The sequence below is a fragment of the Dasypus novemcinctus genome, chromosome 21 (assembly GCF_030445035.2).
Source record: "Dasypus novemcinctus isolate mDasNov1 chromosome 21, mDasNov1.1.hap2, whole genome shotgun sequence".
NCBI classification, from domain to species: Eukaryota; Metazoa; Chordata; class Mammalia; order Cingulata; family Dasypodidae; genus Dasypus; species Dasypus novemcinctus.
This window is the reverse complement of record NC_080693.1, coordinates 37,323,941-37,329,940: the sequence shown is the minus strand read 5'-3', so window position 1 is coordinate 37,329,940 and position 6,000 is coordinate 37,323,941.

Genomic DNA, 6,000 nt, shown 5'->3' with positions numbered 1-6,000 from the left:
CCATGCCGGCCCAGCAGGGAGGTGGGAGCCAGAGGGCTCGGCTATATTTGAGCCTCTGCCGTGGTAAAGTCTTCTCGGACTCACTGGCCCGACGCCTCCCGCGCCTTGGGGGCTGTTCAGGGCTGGGATGGACAAAGTCAAGAGACCTGAAACTCACCCATCAGAGCCCCTGGGTTTATGATAACCAAACTGCCTCTGCCAGAAATTCTTTTGCTAAGAACACATCAGCCCCGAAACACTCACTCTCAGCCCCTTAAGCTCTCCCCACACCCATCAAAGTCTCTGGAGACACAGCTCACCAGGCAGCCCTGCCTGTCCCGATTCTGTTGTCCAGCAGTGACCCCGGGGCTGGACCTGAGCCCGACGGATCCGTCCCCACAAATATGCATTCGCCTCAAGAGCCCAGTCCAGGAGGGCAGTGCCTTCCTTTCATCCATGTTTCCAGACCATCCCGGAGAAGCCAAAGCAAGGGGTAGGTGCTGGCACTGCAGCTACAACTTTTATCTCTGTAAAGGAGACTCTGCCAAGAGAAGGGAAACAAGACAGCGAAAATATGGGGAGGAAAAGAGTGTGTGTTCTGTATCCTTCTGACAAGGGGTCAGCAAACTACGGCCCAGGGACCATGTCTGGCCCACTGCCTGTTTTTGTAAATGAAGTTTTATTAGAAAACAACGTCGTCCGTTTGCATATTATCTATGGTTGCTTTCATGCTACAACAGCAGAGCAAATAATTTCAAAAGAGGCCCCATGGCTCACAAAGGCTAAAGTATTTCCTATTTGGCCCTTTACAGAAAATGTTGCCCACCTCTGCTTCTTAGCACTTAGTAACAGCAGTGACCGAAACCCGCTGAGCCTTCCTGGAGGTTAAGGCCTGGTGAGGGGAGAGCTCCGAGGGCTGTGGGGCAGCCAGTCGCCAGACGCAGCAGACAAGCAGCTATTTGGGCATCTCGTCCACCCTGTCAGTGGACCTTGCCCAGCCCGTGGGATCCTCCTGTCGCTGAAGGAGAAACGGGCTCTGGAAAGGCCACGCCTGCTCCTGTCTCGGCGCTAAGCTGCCATGGTCTTTAGCAACTGATGCCACTAAAGGCCGCAATCTCTCGCCCCAAACCTTCTGGCCACGGTTAACAGACCGTTTCAGGTTTTGGAAAAGTAACGTGGTTACATATATTGCATATTAGGCAACATCCCCAGCAGGGCAGCACCCATAATCAAACACATTCATATCTACATTAATAGCTGTGCAGTGGAATCCATGAATATTCATGCTCTCCAGGATAAATATAGACTGTGAGCCTCAAGTCAGTTTGGGTCAGGTTCTCCCACTGAATTAGTTAAAAAAAAAACTTGCAATTTGGAATTTCGGATAAAGGATGGTGGGCCTGTACTAATGACAGTTACACAGTAGAAGGGCAGGGTCCCACCTTCACACCCCAGGTCTGTGGCTGGATGTCACCCTGCCCCTGCCAGCCTGTCCTCCCTGGCACCTGGCACAAAGAAAGCACACACAGGGCATGCAGTTAACTACAAACTGAACCAACTCTTATCACCAGCATTTTTTTTTCCTCCAAAGAACAGAGACTGACATTCCTGCTGGGAAAAGTAGCATTTAAATCCCCAACTTCCATTGTCAGGGGCAGAGAGCAGCAGACATGAATAAGTAACTTTCCCACCTCCATTTACTTGGGACAAGGAAAATACACTTTTCTGGTCTCCACTGCTGCTTGTAGGCAGGCATATTGGGTTTGTAGGCAGGCATATTGGGTTTGGAGGTAGGAAGCAGGTGAGGGGCCAGAACCCAAAACTTAAAAGCCCATTATTTTCCACCTAGACTACTTCCTCAGGGCCTCCCTTTGGCCAAAGTTACACTTGGAAATCTAAAATAATTTATCTCATCACAAATTCTTAACAGATAATGAGAAAAATGTACTAATTGGATAATCTGGTTTCAGATGTTCTATTTATACTCCGTTGGGAAAAAAGAAAAAAAAAAGTTGTATAATAGTCTTTCTTCCCCAAAGTATAAAATACCCTAAAGTCTAGATATAAAGTTCAAAAATAAATCATCTCAAATCTTTGGTGGTGATACTGAGTTTTATTATACATTATCTATAAACAAACCATTCCCTATAAAATGTATAGCCCTTCTGCATTAAAAGATGATACAGATCTGAGAAGATATTTCAGACATCCCATCAGAGGTCCTTGGAATTAAAATGCAACACGGTTTCAGCATTCTGAAATACCATCCCCTTTATTTCTTAATAGAGTATTCCTGTGAATGAGTACCCAAAATTTCTTCATCGCCTGAGATTTCTAAACCCTAAATTGGGAAAGAGGTTCTCAACTCCCCTGGCAAGCTCTACCTGACCCCAGCCCTGGGCGGATTTTATTTTACTCCGTGATTGGGAAAGGCCTTTAGCCTGCCTGCCAGGCAAGGAGGGGGAAGGCAAGAGCACAGCACTGTGGCGGCCTGCACGGGAGGCTGCGCAGCCCCCCATCCAAACACCTGTGAGAAGGGTCCAGTCAACTGGTCAGTCCGTCTCAGGCCAGAAAACCACTCCCCAGGGACCGAAAGCTGCTGCTGAGCGCCAGGGCTCTACGGAGCTGGGGTTCCGACAGCCCCAAAACCGGGAGGGGACATGGAGAACGGCGGCCGGTGAGCGCAAGCCCCGGAGAGGGCAGAGGCAACCTCGGGCATTCTCCCCGGACCTCTGCAGGACACGTGCCCCCATCTGACAGCTCCCATACACCCCACCCCCAGGGAGGGGCTGTGCTGGGCACCCGTGGCCTCGGCAGAGGGGTGTGCAGGCACCTCCTGCTCCAATTCACAGCAGAGAGTACCAGGGCCCGGGACTGACACTGGCGAGTCAAGTTAGTTTCACTTTCTGGTTTTTTTTCCTAAGTCACTGCTCACTCTGACGGGAGAAAACATCTTTCAAATGCTGAGAGAAAATCCTCGAAACTGTTCCTTGTCATTTTCTTTTTTTTTCTTTGAACCCGATTTTCCTCTGAAGACTGGGGGAACAGGCTTTGGTGAAAACCCTAAATACGTAACTTGGGTCCCCTGGGCTGGTTGGCTCTAATGTGATTATACATCTAAATGCAATAAACAGAGCAAAGTGGTATTATTTTTCTGGGAAAAACCAACATCATAAAAGGACCTTTATTGAATCAAGGGCCGGTGAACTGTTCTCTTGCCTAATTACGGCTCCCAAGTGAACCAGGCTGCATTTCCAGGCAGGACGTCTCACAACTCTCCAGCCCAAAGAGCAACGGGATCTGTCACGACTTGTCTAAATTACAACTAAATCCACCAAACGGCCGAAAAGGAGGATGCCAAGGTCGGGTGGTGGCAGTCCCCTCCCCCACTTGGCCTCTGGAACAGGGGGAGCAGCCCCACCCTGACATTCAAAGCCAGGATCCCGGACCCTGGCCCTGTCCACTGCGATGCTTCCACGGTTTCCCGGCATCCCCGCACTGCCCACCTCGAGCTGCTTCCATATAGAAAAGGCCCAATGTCGAAACGTGAGCTTTTACCAGATGTTCTGACAGTCAGCAACTTGGCTGAGGTTAACGTGAGCCCAGACCTGAGCAACGATGAACGCGTGCTCTCACTAGACACAGGAGGAGGAGAAAGTGTGTGACGTGTGTGTGAGAGTGTGCGTCTCTCAGCTCAGGCAAATAGTCCACACCAACTGGTTGGGTGGATTTTCCAGCTACACAGTGGTCGGGCCAAGCAATTTGGAGACCAATATTATGCTTATCCATGGGTCCTCATTCCAAGTATCTGTTTAATCTCCCTCAAAGTTACCAGAGCAAAAACATGCTTTTTTTTTTTTTTGCATATCTTTTTCCCTGTTCTTAAGCCTGCAGCAGCAAGCCGGGTGGGAAGGGATTCGGGAGGCTCCCCCCCCCCCCCCCCCCCCCCGAGTCTGCCTTCAGGTGGGCTCCAACAGCTCCATGAACCCACCAGGGAGAAGCAGCCATGTCCGGTCCGCCTCCACCCCTGCCCCTCCCAAGTTCCCAAGCTCTCCCAGGTGCATCTCCCTGAAGAAGCAGGACGCCCACACGCCCCCCACCAACCCCCCAGAAAGGACCCGCCTTTCTTAAAGTGTCTTTCTCCCTAGATGAATGCCTAGCAGCTGGGCTTGCCTGGCCCCAGCCTGTCTTTCCTGGCTTCACTGCCTTTTGTTCGCTGGCCCCAAAGGCCCTGGGACATTAACTAGGCAGTCCCTTGGGAACAGCTACCACAGACCATCCCCAGGCCTCCCCTGACCATGTTCCCGGCATTTCACACAAGCATTTTCAGTCATTCCTCACGACACCCAGCCAAGTGGGCATGTGTTATTACAAATGGAGAAACTGAGTCCCAGGAAGGCATGCCACTGCCCTAAGAGCTAATTCATGGGAGAGCCAAGTTTCCAACTCCAAAGCCAAAGCCTGCTTTCCACAACGCCTGCCTTAAGCAGGAAGGCATTTTCTGACCCAGACCAGGCTCTTGGAAAGCCAGGTGCTATCAGTAAATAAGTGCCGATGCAATTTAATTCCACTCAGAAGGGTGGGGAGTAGGTCTACTTTACGAGGGACATGGCCTAAAACACAGGATTATTTCATGAGTGTTTGCTTGGAAGACCAGAATTCAAGCCTCAGTCACCAAGAAGGCCAAACCGGTGTTTTCTCTTGAACCACACACACCCCAGGGCAGAAATCCAGGGAGAGGAAGCGAGTTTCAAGAGAATGAACCACAAAGTCTCTCATAGACGGGTCCAAATTTTGCAGCTGCACATCTGAATCCTCCACCCCTCCGACAGCCCCAGGTTCCAAGCCCGTGCCCTCCTCTGCTCCTACTAGCTCAAAGTCTTGCAAGGATTTTAAGGCTACCAGGGGTTGTAGTTTATTCAGCCCAATCCCTTCTTGGCAGAGAAGGGGGCTCTGAGGCTCAGAGGGGCACAGCTGAGATTAAAACCAGGCAACTGTTTTTCCCACACAACACCTCATTCCCCAGTTCTCCTGTGCAGCAAAGGCATGGGATCTAGCTACAGGGCAATTTCAAAATTCCCCAGACTGCGCCAAAGCGAGGCGAGAGCACCAGCAGTGGGTGAGAAGTCACCTGCTCTGTGCCCTGCAGAAACTCAGGGAAGCCCTGCCCACTGCCCAAGGCCAGTTGGGAGGACTACAGGCTCTAAAGCACAGTAAAGTTATGGCCTATCCCCACGTCCAGTCTGAAATTCAAACCAAAAACATCACTGAGCCATAGAAAAAGTATAAAGGAGGCCAATGAAATACTTTGCAGCTTTTTTTGGAAAATTATTCCCAATTTCTTCCTCCTTTGATTGTGTGCTCTGCTTGGTTGGTCCCACTAGGGTGAGTTTAGCTTGCCCACTGGGGCAGTGACCGAGCAAGCCTACAGCAGCTGCAGCAATTCACCTTTCCTGGGAACCTTTCAGGAAATGTGCTCAGAGGGTCAGAACCAGAGTTTCAGGCGGGAAGTGCTGCAGAGCAGATGTGTGAAGTGGCCACATCTGCACACTCAGGGTTCCTTTAAGGACTCTGCGCTGGCTCATCCACCGTTCTACAGCTCATGTTTGCTGGCCTTGCTGCCTAGGGCACGGTACCAAGCAGGCGTGGGGTCCCATCCCCACTGCAGCAAAGGCCAGCTGTGAGATCCTGAGAGGTCCCCCCAGCTGAGTCAGCCTCAACTGTAAAACAAGGACTCACGATACCCCTCACTGCAATACCAGGGTGGGCAGCAAAGAGCCATTTGTCTTACCCACAATTGTAATCTCAACATCTGCCTGATCCAGTTCCTGGCACATAGTTGGTGCACAGTAAAAATGGAGACAACTGAGACTCAGGGGAAGGGGCTCCCAGATGTCATTCCACCTTCTAATGAAGGAGCTGTGGTTCCCAGTGGGTTAAGTAACGTGCCCCAGTGGAGCTGGCATTAGGACCTACCAGCCCCACGAGCCCGAGCTCCTGACCACTGCACCCTAACACACC